The sequence below is a fragment of the Diabrotica undecimpunctata genome, chromosome 5, assembly GCF_040954645.1.
Source record: "Diabrotica undecimpunctata isolate CICGRU chromosome 5, icDiaUnde3, whole genome shotgun sequence".
NCBI classification, from domain to species: domain Eukaryota; kingdom Metazoa; phylum Arthropoda; class Insecta; order Coleoptera; family Chrysomelidae; genus Diabrotica; species Diabrotica undecimpunctata.
In genome coordinates this window covers 53,229,859-53,252,569 of record NC_092807.1, presented here as the reverse complement: position 1 = coordinate 53,252,569, position 22,711 = coordinate 53,229,859, and the positions used below count along the sequence as shown (strand labels likewise).

At 32.6% G+C, this 22,711-nt stretch overlaps 1 protein-coding gene across 1 annotated transcript in view; it reads left to right on the top strand.

The window, feature by feature from the left end:
* Positions 1-1,738: 1,738 nt before the first annotated feature.
* LOC140440627 (O-acyltransferase like protein-like) overlaps positions 1,739-22,711 on the top strand; it is a 151,920-nt gene continuing 130,947 nt past the window's right edge. The window contains exon 1 of the mRNA XM_072530991.1: positions 1,739-1,886. The gene's annotated coding sequence lies outside the window, so the exon portion shown is untranslated. The remainder of the gene's footprint in view (positions 1,887-22,711) is intronic.

The window sequence follows — 22,711 nt, the reverse complement described above, 5'->3', positions numbered from 1 at the left end:
TATGGTTACTAACCGTTTCCGATCCATTACCAGTAACAATCAAATGTGCAAGAAAAGACGTCACTACACAAATAATCAAAACAAATTCAATCTTAAGATTAATTCCCGAATGTATTGCATTCATCGGCAGTACCAGAATTCATGCTAGAGACCAAATTAAGAAATATACAAATATCACGTATAGAAGTCACCCAGTTAACGTACCCTACAGATGCTGTGACCATTTTGAGACAAAGAGTCACCTATCAAAATTGAAACCACTAAAACTCAGTAAGATCAACGTAGATGACTTAAATATTGCACAACACAAATTGGACCAATATTCAGAAGAACTGGACCATATCATGAGCCAATCATTCATTGAGGAACATCTACCCTTATTCACTATATCAACCTTATCCCTGATTATTATCCTAGTTATCTTATACCTTTTCTGCAAATACCGAACCAAAATATTCCCAAAAATTGCAATCTCCTTGTCCCAGGATCAGCGTCCAACTTCATTACCACGCAGAAATTCCATTAGACAGAAACTTCAGGGCTTAGCCTCCTTCAGAAGAAGACCCAATGTCCAACAAGAAAGCGAAGCAGAAACACCAATTACTCTGTAAAAGTCAAAGCAATGGCATTGACTTTTCACTAATAAGGGGAGCTGTTATATGAGAAAATATTAACCTTGAACTAGCTTAAGTTCGCCGACTTCAGATTTCATCATCCCATTCCCATAGAAACCGCTGAGCACGCATTAGAACTTTGTACGAACCGTTGGCCAATATTCATGGGAACAGCAATTCAGCACTTCATACCAAACCTATAAATTACCATTCTCAGATGCCGGAACCACTCTTAGCTGCAACTTCGACCAGTCCAGTTATTGTAGTCATTTTAAATTAATTTAATTTTATACTATTATTTAATATTTAATTTGTAACAAATAAAGTTCTTTTTTAAAAAGTTAAATACGTGATTAGTGATCTAACATATATATATATATATATATATATATATATATATATATATATATATATATATATATATATATATATATATATATATATATATATATATACATATACGATATACTACGGCCACCGCTCCAAACGGCCAAAATTGTTTGCTTTTTATTGACTGGTGTTTAGAAAATTTACTTTGAAGTTTAACAAATGCTGTAAGAAAACTAATGTTTTGGTTTAATCTGTTACACTTTGTACGTAGAACATAATGTGCCTTTAGCTTTAGAATATAGATCGGTTTGGAAATTATACACATATAAGCTATAAGCCAAAGATAAGATGGGGAGATTAGGAATTTAACTTTATTAGGGATTTATTACATATTGGAGACAATAGACAGATAAGCGAAAAGAATCCATGAAGTACACCTGTTAATAAAAAATAACTAAAACAACAGAACTGAGATAGCTTCCAGGGAAACAGTACGTCAAAACATAAGACATACTCATAGTTCACAATCTAACCCAAGCAAATCAGTGAAGATTGACAAATGACCTGGGTGCAAAACTTTAGAAGCTAGTTCGTGCTTTTTGGATATTGTAAATACTTGTAATGTTGGTCATATCAGTAAAGTTGTTGGTGATATTTATTTTATTAGTACAAGTAAATAAATAATTGAATATGCAAAACATGTGTTAAAAAATACGTCATAGATACGTAAAAAATAAGTTATTTTTTATGTAATGTGTACTTGACAAATAAATGTCCTGCAGTATTAGGTGCAATGTATCAATAAAATGATTGCAATTGTACTTTGTGGTATCAGTAATGATGGTGTACTTGTTAGTTTAAAGCAGTGAGCGCATTTAATGATTACTTTAATTTATCCAGACTATTCGTTCAAAAATCCTTTAATATAAGAATATTAAACAGGTGAGATAATTTATTTTTCTTGCAATAATTCTTAAAATGTATATAAGGTCAGTGGCCCAAATTCAGACATGTTTAGGCTTTCACGTTCCATTTTATTTATTGGAATTAATACTTATTGAGTAACATTGATCAGTTTTTATTTTCTCGAATTAATAACTGTTTCTAAGAGAACCTGACAAATTATTAATCATAAAACTTCGATAAGTTAATTATATTTTTATATTTATTATAACCATACAAAAATCACCTAATTCCGACATCAAGAGTGCAGTTTGCTCCAAAATCAGACATGTCAGTGAACCTAATTCAGACACTGATCCTAAATCAGGCATTTGAGGAACATTCTTCCGACAATAAATAAAATCACTAATTTAAGAAAAGTTAATATAAAATAGGACAGATTATTTATAACATTATATATTATTATGCGTTTTTAATTCTTTAATAGAAAAATATCCTCTTTTATTTATTTTTGTGGGTGGTTTGATCTTCTTAACAACTTCATTGTTATCATACCAAATTTCATCTTTTATAGTTAGCCATTTCCACCAACCGCCAGCCTTAACCATTGCATTAGCCAACATCTTTTCACTGTTTTTATCTGTAATTTGTGCTGGATAATATTCTTCAAAATAGGTGACAATTACAAAATCACCTATTTTTATTTCTCCAATTAAAACTTCATCTAAAATAATTATTATTGTAGAGTAAAATTAAGCAAAAAACCTAGTTACTTAAATAAAATGGTGTCTTACCTGAATTTTTAATGTCATCGTTATCTTTAGTTGACTCTTCGTCACTAACTGATCCATCTTTTTCTTCTTCTGTGCTTTTTTGTTTATTTTTAATGATCTTTTTTCTAGGTTTTTTATATTTTCCTCGCGCAATTTTTTATTTTCTTCTCTTCTTCTCTTTCTCCCTTCTTTTTCTCTAATTGCGTTTTTCTGGTCTTCGTCTTTCTTCAAAAAATATTGTCTCCAAGCGTCGGAGGTGCCTACCGAAGAAACTTTAATTCGACACTTTCTTGAGGTTATTTTTTTCGTAGGTTCAGGCCAGAACAATGAGTTTTTAAACGGGGATGGTATAACCACTCCTGGCAAAACACGAGAATGTTTATTACTTCTGCAAGTCTTCATATCTTCATCTTTATTGACTAATTCCTCTCTTAGTTGCTTCTCTTCAATAACAGTTGATTTTTCTGGTGTCAATTGTAAGGTTACTAATATTTTTTCAGTATTATTTTTCTCTTCTTTGGTCGATTCCTCTTTTACTTGCTCGTCTTCAATGATATTATTTTGTGTTTCTGGAGTCAAGTGTACGTTCCCTAATATTTCTTTTCTATTATTTTTATTATTGACTTATTCCTTTGGTATTCGCTCGCTTTCAATGATATCAATTCGTTTTTCTGGGGCCAATGAAATAATTTCTAATACATTAATTTTCTTTCCTATAACATTAGTTTTTGTTGTTTCGTCGAATATTTCTTTCGTGCCTGTTTCGTCAATACTTTTCATTTCTTCAATAATGGTTAATTCTTTTTCAGCATATGCGCTAAGGCCAAGAAGTTCTTCTTCGATTTCAGTATCTTTAACTATGTCTTGTATGTCAAAAATTACTCCTTGTAACGTATCATCAGCTTCAAATTCCACTTTATTTTCCCATCCATCTTCTAGAATTAGGTCTTCTTGAATATCGATTATAATGTTGGCGGTTTTCTCAATATTTTGGGATAATCCAGATTTCTGATATAGTTTGTACCAAACTTCATACAAACTCTTATCTTTAATTTCACCTGTCCACTCTGCACCCATCAGCCCGTAACATTTAGTCAAACAATCTGGCTGAATGAACGATTCCAGATATTGCAAATGACTCACTCTTTCAGGATCCGGTGCGGCTGTACTTGTGTTAAGCTCATTGTCTTCAGCGAGAAGTTTATGATAATCGATATTATCAGCATTAAATGGACAAAGGTGCTCCGCTGCGACATTCTTCTGGGTAAATGCCCCGGATCTTCCCAATGAGTGTAGTTCTCGGGACGTTATATAGCCTCGCTGCGGCTAAACAAGGTGTTCCACCTTTAATGGCATCTAAAGCACGTCTCACATCATCTTGGGTATATGCCTTCTTTTTCGTCGACATTCTGTAAACAAAGCAAAAAACTATTACAAATAATATCTAAATGTTAAAATAACAGAGAATATTCGTTTTCACAAATTAAACATAATTCGGACAGTTAAAGTCCCCAACTCAGACTCCTGTGTCGGAATTTGGATACAAGCTGTAAAAAATAGTTCTACTAACTAAAGTGGTATAGACTTATGTGAATATAAGAGAAACGAAAGAAATAGAACTATATTCACTTTATAACTTATGTACGCAATTCCGACACCCAGTGTCTGATTTACGAAATACAGGAAATTTCTTGTACCTTATTCCGATACCATTAGAATTTTTAGATGCTGTAATTATACTGATAGAATTCCAACTTAAAATAAAAATTTAAAGCCCTTATATACAACGTCAACAAAGTTTATTCTAATTTTCTTAACTATTAATATCTTATAGTAAATAAAATAATAGCTGAAATTTGCTTACCTTATTAGAAATTCTTTCTCGAGGGACACAACACACAATTTGCAAGAACCGTCTAACTTTTAGTTTATGTATTGACAGATACAATGTCGGTAAGGTAGGAAACGAATTTTGAAATGAAAAAATCAATGTTAAATTAAACCAATAGATGTCTTAATATTTATCTGGATATACCAAATTTCTTATTTTAACCGAATAAACAGAAATATGTCTGAATTTAGGACAGTGTCTAAATTTGGGTCACTTACCTTATTTTTATATAGTTTAGCAGATTAAGTTTATCGTTTATACATCCACATATTAATTGGACATAGTTATGCAGAATTGATCCATCCCACACTAACATAATTTTGAGATAATTAACTTTAAAGAAAATTTAATATAGCAATTTAAAATAACTATGTTTATTAATTTAAATATTCACAAGTTATTTTAAGGTGTTTATTGCATCTTATGTGCGTATTTTAAAAAATAAAGTATATTTATTTTTTTCATTAAATAAAAAAAAAACATTTGGATCATTTCTGCAAAATTGAGTTTCTTGTGGTACAAAGCAAATTTTATTATTTGCAGATATGATCCAAAGCGGTGTTTGTCTGTATTACTGTCAAATTATATTTGTTTTTACCAAAGTCTGTACTTAAAACAAATATTTATTTTTGGTAACATATCTTTATATTATAAAAACATTGAAATATTTAAGTTTAGAACGAAGAAACATTATTCTGTAGAACTTTCTTCCAGGGGAAAATCTAGTTCATTTCCATACCCATCTATGTCATCGGGAATATTTTTCTTTCCTGTTAACTGTAGATATATGTTTTGACAGTCTTTTGGAATAAGATCTAACAACGACTTAATGTCTTCTAACTTTGGAGCTGAAATCTCTTTATTATTAGGCCATAGAGGCAAAAGATTTTCTGGAGTAACTATTTCCGTCAAAAGTTTACTTTTAGAATTTTTCTTTTTAATATCCACTTCCACAAATTCACTATCAAAAGACTTTCTCATGAAAATGGAATACGGATTTTCTTTTTTTAATAAAATTTCTTTGGTTTTAAGTTAATTTATGGGCTTCTTATTTGTTGATAATTTTCTATTGACGATAAGTTTTTCAAGTTTATGTGTACTATAGAAATTTTCGTTTTTCATTCTAGTAACCACCATTGGTTTCTTCCTTTGATACGAACGCATGACATTCATGTACTCTTCTGGTGTAGAAATTCGCTGCTGTAACTTGGTGTCAATTCGGTGTCATTTGGCAGGTAGGAATGACCTGGTTCTAGAAATCTTTGTGAAATTTTCTGTAAAGTTGGATGTTTTGACAAAAAGAGTTTTAAGAGCAAAACGGTTTTATTATTTCTATTTTGCCCCCCACATGAATCGCTCCAAAGTATTAAATGTTTCACATCAGGTTTCAGGTATGTTTACATGTGATTAATTACCACTTCCAGTTTCTTGAGCTCCGCACCCTGCTTTTCCTTCCATCCATATATAACAGTAACCTTTGTCTTCTGATCCTAAGTGGATACCACAATGATATACCTATAGTTGTCGTTTATAAAAGACAATGTTTGTAGGTATTCTTGGAAGTGGGAGAGTTTTCTGTAAATCAAATGTGATGCATTTCATTTCCTGGGACATTTGACTTTCTTTTAGATCGTCCCTCATTTTTGCTCCTGCATTTTGCCAACATTTTTCTGATGTTCGTCAGTTAAATAATTTCTCTCTTCTTCAGTTGCAAAGTTGTTTATTTTTGTGTTTTAGATAAATCACATTTTAAACAAGTATCTTTGTAAAGTGGTTTTGTTCGTAAATTAAATTTGTTTAAGTAAATAGACTTATATTTTTCAAACAAAACACATTTTCTTACAGGATACTTTTCAACTTTCATTGCAGTATACAATTCATACAGTTTTCTTACAGTAAGATTTGGCTGAAGGAATAAGGCATAAGAGCAATTTTCTCTTCTATAATGTTATGTGTAAGTTGGAATTGATTTTAGATGACGTATTACAAGTTTGAGGTCTTCAGAAGTTTTATTTCAACCTCCCTGCTTTTGTCTTCTGTGATCAACAGTGCTATCAGAGCAAGCCATTTTTTTTTAAGATACAGTCACTTTTTGGGGAGAAATACCTAATGTTTTTACGAACATATCACGGCACACTATTTTTCCATTTTTGCATGGATGGCCTTTGTCATATTCATGATTTTATCGAGTCTGTTCATTTTCACTGAGTTGATACTTTTTATTAATAATCCAAAAACGTAATAATAGAATTCGTTAAATGTTCAAAAAACAAAAAACAGCACTACACTATCCACTTAACTATCACAAGCGGACCTTACTATCACCAAGATAAACAGATTTTGGCTGGCGTTGCGTTGTTGCCGCTTGGGTTTCTTTGTTTTTTTACTGCATTATGGAATGTAACACTTCGGCATTTATAATAACCAAAGAAAATTGCGAGAATACCATTTGCTGATATGATTCAAGCTTTTTGAATCATTACAGTGTTAAATACATTAGTGTTATTAGCTTTATTTAATTTTGTAAAAATGATTCGGGCCATTTGGATCATTTTGGCTTAAAAATAAAGCCTAGTTTTAAAATTATTTTTAAAACGCAATAATGATCCATGTGTCTTGGTTCATTTTTGTAAATTACTCTTAAAAATATTTAAAGATTCAAGTAGCATGAATCATTACTGCACAATCGATTAAAGCTAAAAGAGCGTTTAAGGTTGGACATTTTACTATTATTACTGTTGTCTTGCATACAAAAGGTTGGATCATTTCAGCATAATTTAGTTCCGAATTTTACCGATGTAAATTTGTGTCTAACTCATATTTTAAGAAATTGTTTAATGGATCACTTCTGCATAACTACGTCCAATTAGAGTACAAGTCTATACAAAGCGAAGTGAGTCTAAATGCTAAAATGTTATGTGCATACTAAAACCGTTTCGATGGCCGAAAGACAAAAATTAACAAGAGCCATTTGCTTAACTTTATACTTGAGCGATTTAAAGTTTTATATTTTGGAAAATTGTTCATAAAAAGTGATTTAGTGATTTTATTGTCATAATTCTAACAAATTTTAAATGCAGTTTAGATGCTTTATAAACTGTCATTTAAAGACTATATACTTTTTTTATATTTATGAAATATTGTCAGTTAGTAATATTTTCTGCTAAATCACCAACAGAAAAAAGTTACTTTCAAAAGCAAATTCAATCAATATTCTGTCATTTAGATTGCTGTCTCTGTGTTTGGTCTTTCGGCCGGTTGTTTGTCTGTAAGCATCCTTCCTACCAATTTTTGCTTTAAAATCTCCTACATTTATTTTTATATCATACCGTGGTATACCATCCAATAGTTTTTTGAGTTGTTCATAATAGTTGTCTTTAAATTCTCATGTGCTTGTGTTGGTGCATGTCCATTTATAAATCGCTCATCGACTTAAATACTGCCATAACCCCGAAAAACGCAATTTTACAGAAGACGCGAAACAAAGTTTGCTATTTTCTTTTAATTGTTAATTTCGTGCTCTTACAACTTACCAATGCTAATTTTTGCCTTCGGTTTTATTTAATATTTAAAGCTGTTATACATTGCTATATTGACAATGGAACAGTGGCATTAAGGAATTTGCTAAAAAATATATTTTTGTGGGTTATGACACTATTGTCCAATGTATTTTCTCCTAAAAATTGGTGTAGGATATCAAGTTTATAATGTCAAATAAAAAATATTTTGCCTTTAATAGTGAAATTTATTCTTTTAATAACTACAAGGAATAACGGACAAGATAAGATCGACTCAAGGAAATGACCATTTTACAATTTCCTCTAAGTTTCAAACATTGATTCGAAAACTGGCTCATAGGTTAAAGGTGTTGCACTTGTCTTAATTAAATCTCTTATATCTTTTACCTTATTAGCATCAATAGACATTCTTTTTTTGTAGGCTGGCAGTAAATTGGGAATTTTCGACGGGACCTTATAGGCTCTTTGGCGGAAAGTAACTTCTTGCATTTCGTCTTCGTAGCTTGTGTTCAAGTAAACAGAATTCGGCCGGGACTTCTCAAACCTCATCATTTTAATTTCAGTTATTTTGTGCTTTTGGTCTGATTGATCAATCTTAAAATTTGATCCCAGCTGCTTCTGAAGACTTCTGAAATCTAGAAAGTCTTTATAAGACAGTTCATTAATAGTGAAGTCTTTTCCTCGTTTGGTTGATGTCCTTAAAATTATGACATATTGTTGTAGTATGAAGATGGGTCCACTTCTTAAGGTCTTCTTAATTTGCTTTTCAATGACAGCATGAGCGGCGTCCCCCTCATTTTGTGTGTGACCAAAAATCAAAAAATTATGGTTGATTGGCCTTAATCTTGAGAGTTCTTACTGCATAAGCATACATTGATATTATGTACCTGTTCCTGTTTTGGCCACAACAATTATCAGAGAACAAAGTAACTTCACAATTATCATTATCTACTTCTTTTGACAACTTTGTGAGATAATTAAAAATACAAGTTGCTATTTCGTTTGCACCTCGCATGCCCTAGCCTTGGTGCTAAAAGTAACAAGTTGTGTTTGAATTAATGATATTAGTTACAGTGAAATTGTAATAATTAAAATTTGACTTATAGTAAAAAAGAACAACATTGCCAATGGGACATGACATAACCTTTTGTAGTCAAAGCAGCAGACATAGTGAAGCGGATTTTCCTTCGCTTTATTCTTTTCTAACTCTTTGGTAATCCTGCCCAGCACTTTTTCGTATTGATGGTTTTCATAATCTTCTTGAATCTCTTGGTCATTTGGGTCATTTTTGAGAGCTTCACATAGACCACATTGGTCTTTTTTGGGATGAAGAAGAAAATGTTAAATTCATTCCGAAATATACGAGATAATGTAACAAAGGAGGCAGCTTTTTTCCCTTTTTTTTTATTCATAGAATAGTCACGTAAATGTCAGCTAAGCTTTTGCCACCATCTATAAATTCTCAGGTAGACTTGGCCTTGGTATAGTGACTCGATTCTTGGTATCTTCTTTATGAAATCACGTACAGAATCTTTAACTTTCGGGCTGTTTTATGTTTGCTATGTCAAAAAGCCCATATTGTTTGTTTTATTAACAACTGTTCGTATTGGGCGATCATTGATGCCTAGAGTATTTATGTAAAGAGCTTACAAACTCTAATCCTTACCCCTGCTACTTGAAAGTGAAAGGAATTGTGGCACGACTTCGCTTTTCCCTGTTCGTGTGAACCGGACTTTTGGGAGAACTTGGTCAATGGAACTGGAAATATGGTTTCTTTGTGCTTGCAAAGCAGTAATTTTGGAAAATATTCTATCTATCGTTATGGGTAATGCGAGATGGACAATTAAATTTGCAGTTTTCTGGACATGAAGGCAGCATTTTTCTTGCTTGTGCAACTTTTTTAATAGTCAGAGAAGAATATGCTTTCCCTTCGTTTCTCAACTTCTTAACAATGTCCCTCTTAAGTGGAGTTTTTTACCTCTTTTTTGTACATTTCATAGGAGAGTCAATTATTAGTTTGACTGAAGGGTCGGTGGTTGATCATCTTTGACCAATCTCACTGTCAGGAATATAATTAGGGTCGGCCACTGAGTCGTCAGTGGCCGACCTTAATTATAAATAATATCGAAATCAGACTTTTTAATACAATCAGCTTCAATTTGGGAAAATGTTGGTACATCCTTTGAAATTTCTACACTTTGAGAGTGGTAAAGCTCAACATTTTCCAAACTATCATCAGTTATACAGGATCTATTTAAGGTATCAATCTCATTACGATTAGCCAGGTACTCATCGTTCTCTTAGACTATGCTTTTCCCAGATTGGGAAAGAAAAGATGTGGAAGGCTTAAAATAACATTGAATAACAGCCGTAGTTTTGTTACAGTCATTGTTTTGAGACTTATCAATAAGATTGGCTTCAATTTGGGAAGTTGTTGGCACATACTTTGAAAGAATAACACTTTTTGAGGGGAAGGGCGCTACATTCTCCAAATTGGCATAGGTTACAGAAGAACTATTTAAGGTATCAGTCTCGTTACGGTTCGTTAGGTACTTTTCGTTCGATTTAATTAGGCTCTCTCCCGATCGCAGAAGAAATAATTGTTCAGCATGCTGTGTTACAGCCAAGTCTTCTAGACACTCGATGTATCCAGGTCCTGCTTCATCGGGATGATTACTTTCAACCCCTTGAAGCAAAATGTAGTAATAATTAATGATTACGTTATACATTTAGGTTTAAAAACGATTTTTGTAGCATTTGCACGTGTAGCAAGCTCACAATTAGAAGAAAGGCTAGGTAGATTAACTAGCTACTTGCAGAAATACTTGAAGGGGAAAGTGGTGGCTCGTCTTTTTTCTGTTTCACTATTTCGTAGGCAGCAGCTGCGTCTTTTCTCTATAGTTTAAGCATTAATGCACCCCTTGAGTTCATTGGTATGGTTATAGGCTTATGCTGATGCATCTTTAAAACATAGGAATTGATCTGCTAGGCTACTCCAAGCACCAAGTCGATGTCAAAACCATATACACAATCTGAAATAAACAATAAAATAATTCTATGTCAAGGTAAAATGAGTAATAATAGTCTGGTTTTTACAAACAATGATAAAGTCACATCACCCTGTTGGAGCAGTTATTATCAAATTAATTACCAAAATTGATCATAAATAATGTCACAACACAACTGTTAACACTATTGTGGCAACCTTGCTACATAGTTTAAAAAAAACTTGCAATTTTTTGCAATAATTCGGACCACAATAGTGCCTTAACAAACTTAAGACAATATTAATGTTCCATTTCGTGTATTTTTATTGATACTTACACCATATCAATAAAACATCATTACATAATAAGGCAATATTTATGAACGAAAACAGCTTACCACTGACAGACAGCAGGGTTATGGCACTATTTTACTTTCTGTGCATCCTCACTTTTGTCGGTGGTCACGGACAAACTAGCTTGTGGCAGTTTAGCAGACTGAGTTTCAACAGAAAATGATAGAGGCCATAACGACACATTTCGCTCCAGGTGGTTATTTTGTGACACTACAGTTACAACGTTAATGCTGTTTGAAGATACCGATTTTTAAAGTCATTTGCGACAAAAACCTCATTTTCAATTTTTTTTGTGTTATGGCACTATTTAAGTCGATGAGCGAAATGTTGTTTTTCTGTACCTTCTCCTCATTCCTAACAAATATAATCTTCTAGTTATTCGCTCGTAGTTCTCCAATATTATGTAATTTTTAACAAAAAACCCTATCCCAAATAGTTTTTCATTGTCTCCACGGCTGAAGAATATGTAGTTCTTAATATCCAAGCAGAAAATTCTTTTTCATTCTTTTGTTTGGTTTCTTGGATAGGTATTATATAATTGAATACAGGCAAAGATAAATGGAAAACTAACACAGTGTATACCAGTACAAAACGGAGTCAGATAGGGCGACTCGTTGAGCCCACTTCTCTTTAATATAATAATAGACGAAATAATACAAACACTACGTAATGATCATGGTTACGGAATGGGGAACAAAGAAATTCAAATATTATGTTATGCAGACGAAGTCGCATTAATCACCCAGACGAAAGAAGAGCTCCAAATATTAACACACATCTTTAATACAACAGCCAAGAAATACAATATGATAATATCAGCAGAAAAAACCAAATGCATGACATCTAAATACCCACTACGATGTAAACTCGAAATTAATGAGAAAATAATAAAGCAGGAAGCAAGGTTTAGATATCTGGGAATAGATATAACTAGTTACGGAGATGTTGAAAAACAGGTACGGCAACAAACCTTGAAAGCAAGTAAAGCAGCGGGATCTCTTAATGACACAATCTGGAACAACAAATACCTAAGACACGACACAAAAACAAGAATGAATAAAGCAGCAATTAGACCAATATTAACCTACACAACGGAGACAAGACCTGACACATCTAAAACGAGACGACTACTAGAAATGACAGAGATAAAAATACTCCGACAAATAGCAGAGAAAAGTCTGTTGGATAGGGAGAGAAGCGAAAACATAAATATAGAATATAGAAGACATAAATGGATGGGTGATAAAACGAAAACAGGAGTGGAACGAACACGTTAGTAGAATGGCAGAGGATAGGATAGTACGGATGGCATGAGATAAGTTAACAAATCGACGAAGAAGTATTTGCAGACCAAGAAAAAGACCAAGAAAAAGTTAATCTAAATAATTTAGGAGGCTAACAGGGGTAACATTGAAAAGAAGAAATGGCTTTAAAGCCTACATACAAGATGGAAGAACAAGAAGAAGAAGATAGCAGCAATATCTATGTCGTACGTCTATAGGGTTTTCGCTATGTTTTTCAATGCGCATGTTTCCAATGTTCCAATTAAAATCATATTTAGTGTCTTTTCGTCATTAGATTTTGCTTCTCGTTATAATTTTTTGTTTTTTTTTCAACCGTTGTTGGTAGAAATTTTCGGCAACTGCATTAACAATTTCGTGATCGACGATTACTAAACTACTTTTATGTAAAATATCTGAAATTCTTATGTGCGTATGTCTTTTTCTCGTTTGATTAATTTGCTTCCAGACTTGAGAAGGGAGAGTATAATAAGTTATAGTGGAAATGTAGTTCTTTCATGAATGTCGTAAAAGTTGTCTAACAATTTAGTCTACCTAGGGTTCCTCGTGACCAATTTAAATGCTGCACTGAAGAAATAAACTAAAAATCATCAATTGCTTTAGGTAAATTAACTAAAATCTGGAAAAACCATGAAATCGAACAAAGTCGACCAAAGAATCGAAAGAAGAATATTTTCCATATTTTTAAACATGATCCTCAATTCTCGACCCTTAAGAAGAAATATAAAAAGCTAAAATATATAGATGCATTCAAATAAATGAATACTAATACAACTTGGCATTAAGACTAAGAACGCAAATAACCGAATAAATACATTTAAATTGGACTACATTATCGCATCTGTCAAAAGAATGGGATTTTGCTGTCCAAATATACAAAAATATCAGAAGTTAACTAAAAGTAAAAAGACATCGAAAATATAAACTTGTGAAATAACGAAATCACTATATCAGTAACATATCAACGACTAAAAAGAATAATACTAGGTTCTCCAAAATGGGTCTTACGTATAAGTTAGAAAAGAACCCAAAACTTTTTGATCTAATACTAGCATGTATGAGATTATTGCTGTACTTATTTCCAAATTTTAAGTCTAATAACAAATATGTGGAAAGCTTGTACAGAACAGATGATAGAAGCAAATAATTTTATGTGTAGCAACGATTTAAAATTTTATTCATTCGCCGGTCTTTGACAATCCAGATAATAGATAAGAGACAAAAATTAATAAAATTCTTAGTTGGTACAGCCCTTCAATACAGATATTATGAATTACTCTAAAGTATTCCATTTCGTACAGTATTTAAGATCAATAGCTCACGAATCCATAGGTTTTTCATAAAGTTTCCAAAAAAACATACCCCAGTCCCATGGTGGAATTCTGATTGTGAAACAGCAGTTAAAGGGTCAAAAAATGACTTTTATAAATTTAGATGCTACCCAACTTTAAATAACCAGCTGGAATTCAAAAGAATAAGGGCCTACAAGATACCACAAATCACCTACCTCTAGAGTCTAGACGCTTCACAACAATACTTTAGTTGGATCTGAAATTCAGCAAAAAAAATTGCATTTGAAATTTTAAAACGTTAAATTCAAATATTCACAGTACCATTTACGAAAAAATAAGACAAAATTTAATTTATTTATTTATTTAATACCTGTAAAACAACTTTGTATATAAATTTAGAATACAATAGAAATATGCTTTATTACCACTTAAAATTGTACAATTTTATGGACAAAGCTTACAAAACGTCAGAAAAATAACAACAATTTAAAATTTACTGAAATTACATAAATCGTCAGTATCACAAAATAAAAGATAATAAAATACAAAATGTGTTGCAAAATTTAAATAAATTGCAAATTGCATAGATTAAGTTGCTGGATGTGATACTCAAATACATATTTATACAAATACTTTAGTTACTTGTACATAAAACTATTTGTTCAGAAACTCTTCTAGTCTTCTACTGAATAATATGGTCTTTCAGATAGATAGGTTTTTGTCCTTTTACGGAACTTAAGGAAAGAAGTTGCAGATTTAACTTGCAAAGGGAAATGGTTGTATAATTTTTTTGCTAAATATAATATAGATTTCTTTAGTAACTCAGTGGGCGGGTTCAGTAAATACCAATTAAAGGTTGAATTTCTTGTAAAGTAGTCATGATTAGGTTTTGCTTGAATAACATGCAGGTGTTTAAGCAAACACTTTCTAAAATTTATAAAGAGGGAAGAGCTAAAAATCCCGTGATTTTTTAAGTAGCTTCCGGAATATGTTATTCTACTGAGGCCAAAAAGATACTGTATTGCTCTGTTTTGAAATTTAAAAACAACATCAGATTGGGGCAGCTGTTCTAGAACCCGAAAAAAGCAGACCATATCAAAGATGAGACTCGAACAAAGAAAAATATATTATTTTGGAAGATGTTAAATTGATTTCCTTCGAAACAGATTTTATTGCATAGCATGCTGAGGCTTCTAAGAAATTAGAAATGACTTCCACCAACATATTTTTAATTTGAGGGGTTTTTGCACCACCTCTACTACAAAATTGGTATGAAATAGGTGATTTCACGGTTTTCTTAGACCTTTTACCATAAAAACTAGATTATGATGTGCTGTATATTAATCTCGGTCATCTCCCATGCCTTTAAAACCTATACACCTACTATGCTCATTGTAATGAAGAGTTGGCATAATCGCCATTTCATCAAATATTATAGCTACATGCTTATTCATTTCTTCCATTTTTAATATTGTTTCTTTTAGTGACTTAAATATTAACTTATTAATTCCTGGGCCCCCAATAGCTTGAGCCAGAAGTCTATTGTTTAATGATTGTCTTAGTTTTTTTGCTTTACAGCTCTCTCTGTACTGAAATTGAATTAGAATAGCTGCCTAATTTTCTGAAGATTAATAAGTTTATTTTCTCAATAAAACTCTTTAGCTTCAAACAGTCTGCGTTTAAAAGACTTTTACTATTTCTTTCCAAAGAATATTTATGGTGTAGTTAAAGGCAAAGTGAAGTGAAAGGTAAAGTGTAGTTATGTGTGTTTAAGGCAAAATCTATACATTATATTAACCTTCGTGTAGTGGCATTACTGCAAAAAAGACTTAGTAGACTGTTTTTTGATGTGAGTATAAACAATTTATTGTAAGTACTAGAATGTTTCAGTACCTTCATAGATCTTTGTTAGATTTTAGCACTGAAAGATTATGAACACAGGTAAGCTCCTATTTCTAGTTTTTAGCCCTAGCTGGTCTATGACACGAAAGCACTTATAAACTTATAAAAAACTCTAGTATCAATATCCGAAGGTTAAACAAACTGTTAATTTTATCATTAATCATGTTAAAGAATGTTTACAAATCTGCTGATGGCAATACAAAATATAAAATTTTAACTACAATTACCTTTTAAATCCTTATTCTTATCAGTTTGTATAATTGAAATTTCTTTGTTTGGTAACTGTACAAAATTGTGTTCTGCAACTAAAAAGTTTCATTAAATAGTAACCAATTGGAAAATTATTAACTGTTATCTTCCCAATACTTACTACAATGGGGTATCTCAAATGATTGAAATATGTGTGTAGATTGTGGTGCATCTCTACTTGTTGATGGACTTTCAACTAAAACAAAAAGGTAATATAATAATTTATACCATGATTCACTTTAAGTAAAATAATTTTTATTAATTACATATCAGAGTTACTTCCTTTCTGTCACATTTGCTTTCGCACACAACATTGAAATTCTTGTGGGATGTACATAAGAAGAGGAATCTAAAATCAATCAGTTATTTGTTCTTGGGAATTGTATTTGAATACAATCTATGACTCCATGAAGAAGCGAAATTATCTTCAAAGTGCCTGTGGCATATTCGGTTTGTTTTAAAAACGGTAGTAAAATTCATCATATTGAAATGATATTTATTTAACTGCTGTCTTTTGTCTTTATTCAATTTATAATGTTGTTCCTACTTTAATTTATTAAAAAGCACGATAATTTATATAAGTTTATTAATCACTAAAAATACATAATTTATTTAAAGGCGAGCGTAACAATTAAAATCGCGGCCGCGGGTCTTCAGAATTAACTGTCCCTTTCAAATAAAATGTCCTGTTAATATATGCCAGTGCCGTTAGCTAGAATCATCGGCAGCCTTCTCGACTAGCGGCGAAATTATAACGGCAAAGGCAAACGGGTATTTTCACATCGGTTCGACCGTTTTTCTGGAAGGTCCCTTCAGGTAAATAGAAGCCTCTCGTAAAATCTAAAACATAAACATGTGAATAAAAACATGTTTACAGGTTAAAACTATGACTCATATTTTTACGTAACAATATCTAAATTAGTACTTTTTTATAATACTAAGTGTCGGTCAGATAGCCAAGCGGGTTCAAGCCCCGGCTCGGTGTACAGAAAAATAAAAAGGCTAACGCAGCAGTTTAAAATTCTAAAACGAATCTGCGGCTTAGACTAGAATATGCTGGTGTCTGAGTGGCCTATGGTAGAGCAGTACGGCAGCATGGCACTTTCTGTTGAATGAATCCTTTTTTGAGTCTACATTAGTTTATAACAAGAATCTTAATCTATACATTCTTTGCATTTATAGATCACCTGATTTTTCCACGGAACTATTTTTTCAGAACCTGTTAAATGTGTTAGACGACCTGCCCAATAAAAGCAGAAAGATTCTATGGGGTTACTTGAATATTAATTACGCAGTTGCTTGGGCTACTCAATTATTCTTGATTAATATATTCGAAACGTATGGTTTTACAATGCACGTTAATTCTCCTACAAGAATTACTAAAACAACATCTACCATAGTTGATTATATTGTATCAGATTTCTCACCCCTTGATGTACGTTTTACAATTAATCATGGCAGGACTATCTGATCATGAAGCAGTATATACCAAGTTTAACACTCTTAGGGCCAGTTGTTGAATCAATAGTTAACTCATGGATTAAGTAAACAATGATTAAATTTAATTCAAAGATTATTTCTCAAGAAGTTGTTCAATGCATGTTAACTCTCGGATTTGTTAAACCCGAGTACTGAAGCGGTGACAATGTTGCCAGTTATTAATTACCGGCTTGGAACAAATTTTTTCATGAAAGTTAAAAAAATAAATTTGTTCTTTGCATTTATATGTTCTGTGGTATAAACGTTGGTGTTCATATATAAAAGTTAATGACTTTTGGCGTAGTGTTTACAGTTTTCATGTTCGTGTTCATGTTGCATTAGTGATTATTGTCTCTGGCAGGACAGCATGATTTCTAAAAATTGTTTAATGTATATATATATATATATATATATATATATATATATTTTAATTAACTATTATAAAAAGCTTACCTATTTGTGGGATGAGCTATTCTGTCTCTTATGCGCTTAACAAAGCATAAAAACTGTTTCCTTTGGTAATCGGAATCTATTCAAAAACCCATTATCTAACCATTAATGAAAATGATTTTTTCTTACTCGAAAAACAGGATTTTTTCACAGAAGAAAAATTATATTAGCAACAGCTAAGAAATCTTCATCCTCTGTAATATCTCCATCAACAAAATCAAACATACCATTATTAGCAATAGCCATAATTATTACTATAGACACGAAATTATAATAGATTATTGGTGTAAATCTTATTTAAAGACTGCAAATTTGAAGCAATAAAACACAATATCTAGTGATATAACTATGGTTGTTTTAATCTGGAATTGTCTAGACAATATTTAATTTAAAACCAGAAAGTAAGGTTACAAATTTCTAGTTTTCACCGTTAATCCTTCGTTTTTGGGCGATTAAGTTAATCTCTGGTTAACAGATGGTTAAGTGTTAAACTTGCATTGAACAACGCTATATTAAGTTTAACTTAAGATTATTTTTAATCTGAAGATAATCTTTAATTGACAAACGGCCCTTAACAAACAATCCCCAAAAACCGAACGTTTAGGTAGGATTTTTTTTGGCCACAGAACTTTCGTAAATTCCAAAACTTGTGCTTGACTTCTGGGTGTCACTTTGCCCCTGTGGACGTGGACTATAATTTCAGTGATTTTTTAGATAGGCTTGTCTGTATTTTCAATATATTATAGGCAATGCCCTAATAAGGCATTGCTTTTAACTACAATTAAGTCAAAATATCACAAACCCTGAACTACCAAAGGTATCCGCATATCAGCCAAGAATATGCGTTCACTACTGTACATCAAGAAATTTACTACCAATGTCTTTGTCACTAAATATATCTCCAAGTACAGAGGAACCTATCTAAAACTTATCAAAACAGCTAAAAAAATGTACTATCAGAATTATCTGGGAAGCTCTAAAAATGTTGCCAGAGAAACTCGGTCCATAATAAACGATCGAAATAAAACTAATACAGCTCAAACATTTTTTCCAAACCCTGAAAATCCAAATGAACACTTCGTTAATGTCAGTAAAAATATAACATCAACTATTTTGCCACAACAAGATCATATTTCCTATCTCCCTGTTTTAAAAAAGGTCTCGAATTCATTCTTTATAAGACTAGTTGATAAATCTGAAACGATCCAAACAATCAGTGGTATTAAAAGGAAATCTTTCTATAGTACTGATAAACTATCCATAAAAATTTTCTTAAATCTCACAAAAAATGTGTTGGAAGTCCTGGTCTTACTAACCAACGATTCCTTTGAAAAAGGTATATTTCCAGAGAGTCTAAAGACAGTTTTCATTTTTCTTTATAAGGGTGGTGAAAAACTACAACTATAGACATATTGCCTGACTACCCGTCCTATCCAAATTTATTAAGAGACTTATAAAAGATGACATATCCTTTCTCATTGAAAACAACATTTTATCACAAAGTCAGTTCGGCTTTTTATCCAATAAATGTACCAGCGATGCTATGTTTTCTGTACTACATGAGGTTTGTCAAGCACTTAACAGTAATCTTTGTACTGCCACTGTTTTTTGTGATTATGCCAAAGGTTTTGATTGTGTAATTCGAGGTTGGTGTAAATCACGACATTTTGACAGGGGGAATTGACATTGAGGAATAGGAAACAACTAGTTAGAGCAAATAATGCTGACTCTAGTCACAAAAGCATTGTATGTGGATAACCACAAGTCAGTTCAGTACTGGGCCCTCTACTTTTCCTTATCTTTGTACATGACACCAGTAACTTAAAAATCGATGGGAAAATTATAATATTGAAACTCTTCATGCAATTATAACTTCTGATCTATTTAAAATAAAAACCTGGTCCGACTCTAATTTACTCTCTTTTAACGTGGACAAGACAGTAGCATTATCCTATAAAGGAGTTCTTTAACCCTTCATTCTTAATAACAGCCAGATCAGTATCGTTATTTCTGCAAAATTTCTTGGTATTTTTATAGACAACAAACTTAAATGGTCCCTTCATATCGATTTTTTAAGTAGGAAACTAGCCTCAGCTTGTTATGCAATAAGATCTGTTTCGAAGAAAATCAATTTAGCATCTTCCATATTAACATATTTTTCTTTGTTCGAGTCTCATCTTCGATATGGCCTTTCTTTTTGGGGTTCTAGTACAGCTGCCCAATCTGATGTTATTTTTAAATTACAAAAAACGGTACCTTTTTGGCCTCAGTAGAATAACACATTGCAGAAGCTACTTAAAAAATCATGGGATTTTAACCCTTTCCTCTTTATATATTCTAAAAACTGTTTGCTTAATCCATAAACATCTACAAATTTTTCCAGAAAGACCTAATCATGACTAATTCATTAGATATTTAAGATTTGATGTGTATTTACCGATCTCTTACACAGAGTTAGTATTTATAGATTATATTCGCAAAAAAATTATACAACCATCTCCCTTTGTAACTTAAATCTGCAACTTCTTTCCTTAAGTTCGTAAAAGGACAAAAACCTATCTACCTGAAAGACCATATTATTTAGTGGAAGAGTTTCTTAACGAATAACTAAGAAATTACAGTATAGTTACGAACATGCTTTTGGCATGGCTCATATAACGGTTCTAACAACTCTAACAAGGCGTCAAGAACATTCGCAATCCATCTAGTGAGAGACAGAACAACAGGTCACGTAGGCGAATTAGAGGTGGGACAACTCCCGAATGTTCTGGAACTTAATACTTTTGGTGTATATATGACGCGATGTTAGAAGTAGAGTTAGTTTTTAAGATACTACCGAACTGTACAGTTATAAATAAATATATGTATATAAATTCGAATCGCTCGTTTTATTTAATCTCGCTACAGTTGGTGTCACGGTGTGAGGATAATTAATTTATTTAAAAATAAATTCAGCAGTGACTTTTGAAAAAGACTTTTGAACATTTTAAAAAAGTACGCGTGCCTGACCAAAGATGCTGCTAGTACAACTCTCAGTAAAACAGTTGCGTGAGCAGCTAGAAGAACACGATGAAGATTGCAGCGGATCCAAGAAGATCCTCCAAAAACGACTGAAGAATGTTCTTAACAAGAATGGAGATGACCCAGAGACATTCCATTTTTTGAGAGACAAACGTCTCTCAAATGATAAATAATTAAAGAAATGTGTATTCAAAACAATGAGAAATTTGAAGAAGTCTCGAGAAAATTCGATAAGATACAGAAAAATGTAAACGACAAGATAGGAGACGTAGAAGAGAAGATCAAACAATTAAAGACTATGATAACTAACACGAAAGTGCTACCACCAGTTAATACAGTAGCCTTAGATCCGGTAGTGAAAGAAGAATCATCGAGAGACGAAATGACACATCATATGAGATTGAAATTGCCACCATTTGATGAAAAGTCCTCTTGGTCCATATACCTTAGACAATTTGAAGCTATTGCGACAGCCAATCATTGGACAGAACAAGAAAAAGCTGTTTCCTTGACTTCTGCTTTACGAGGTGAGAAATTTGAAGCAGATATTGCTCGTATAGCGCTGTTGGCATATCCAGAGGCACCAGACAACATTTTGAAAGAAATTGCTGTAGATGCCTTCGTCAATGGGTTAAGAGACAGTGAACTACAGAAAGCTTTACGACTAGCAAGACCGAAAGTTTTAGATGATTACGCTCGCTATTGCCTTGGAACATGAAACAGCTAGTCAAGTTTTACGGAGCTATCGAGTACGAACCTCTGAAGAGAGCGACGAACAAAACGAGAAACTTCTGGAGGAAATCATACGAAAAGTAGTTCGTAACATGATGCCGAAGAGACGGGAACCCAGATGTTGGAGTGGTAACGACGTAGGTCACATTCGTCGTAAATTGCATAAAAATAATAAAACAGTCAGAAAGCTAGACCAGATTGAACACTGGGCTGGAAAAAGGCATTCAAAAGCAGAGGCTTAGTCAAGACGGCCATACAGTGTAAATCGTAATCATTGTCTTGAATTAGAAGAACGACTTTACCCCGTGAGACGAACCACCGTCATTAATGATCAATGACAGCCTCAACAGCTACAAGACGCTCAAGCAGATGATCCATGTATAAAAAGAGTATTGCATTGGATGTGTCGAAGTGAAAGACCTTCTTGGCAGGACATTAGTGCATGTAGTCCCGAAGTCAAGTGTTACTGGAGCCAATGGAATTGCCTAGTGCTGAAAGATAATCTTCTGTATAGAACCTTTGAGAACGATGATGGTACAGAAACTAAGCTTCAGTTGATTGTACCTAAAAGTAAAGTGTCAGAAGTATTGCGTCAGTTGCATGACGGTGCATCAGGTGGACACTTTGGTATCACGAAGACTCTGCAAAAGGTTCGAGAACGGTTCTATTGGGTAAACTGTAAAGATGATGTAAGAAGATGGTGCCGGAAATGTGAACTGTGTGCAACCAGTAATGGTCCAGTTGGTAAAAAGAGGGCACCCATGAAACAGTACAATGTTGGTTGTCCTATGGAAAGAGTAGCAATCGACATTGCAGGTCCACTTCCAGAGACGAATGATGGAAATAAATATATCCTGGTAGCCATGGATTATTTTATGAAATGGACTGAGGCCTATGCGATACCAAATCAAGAAGC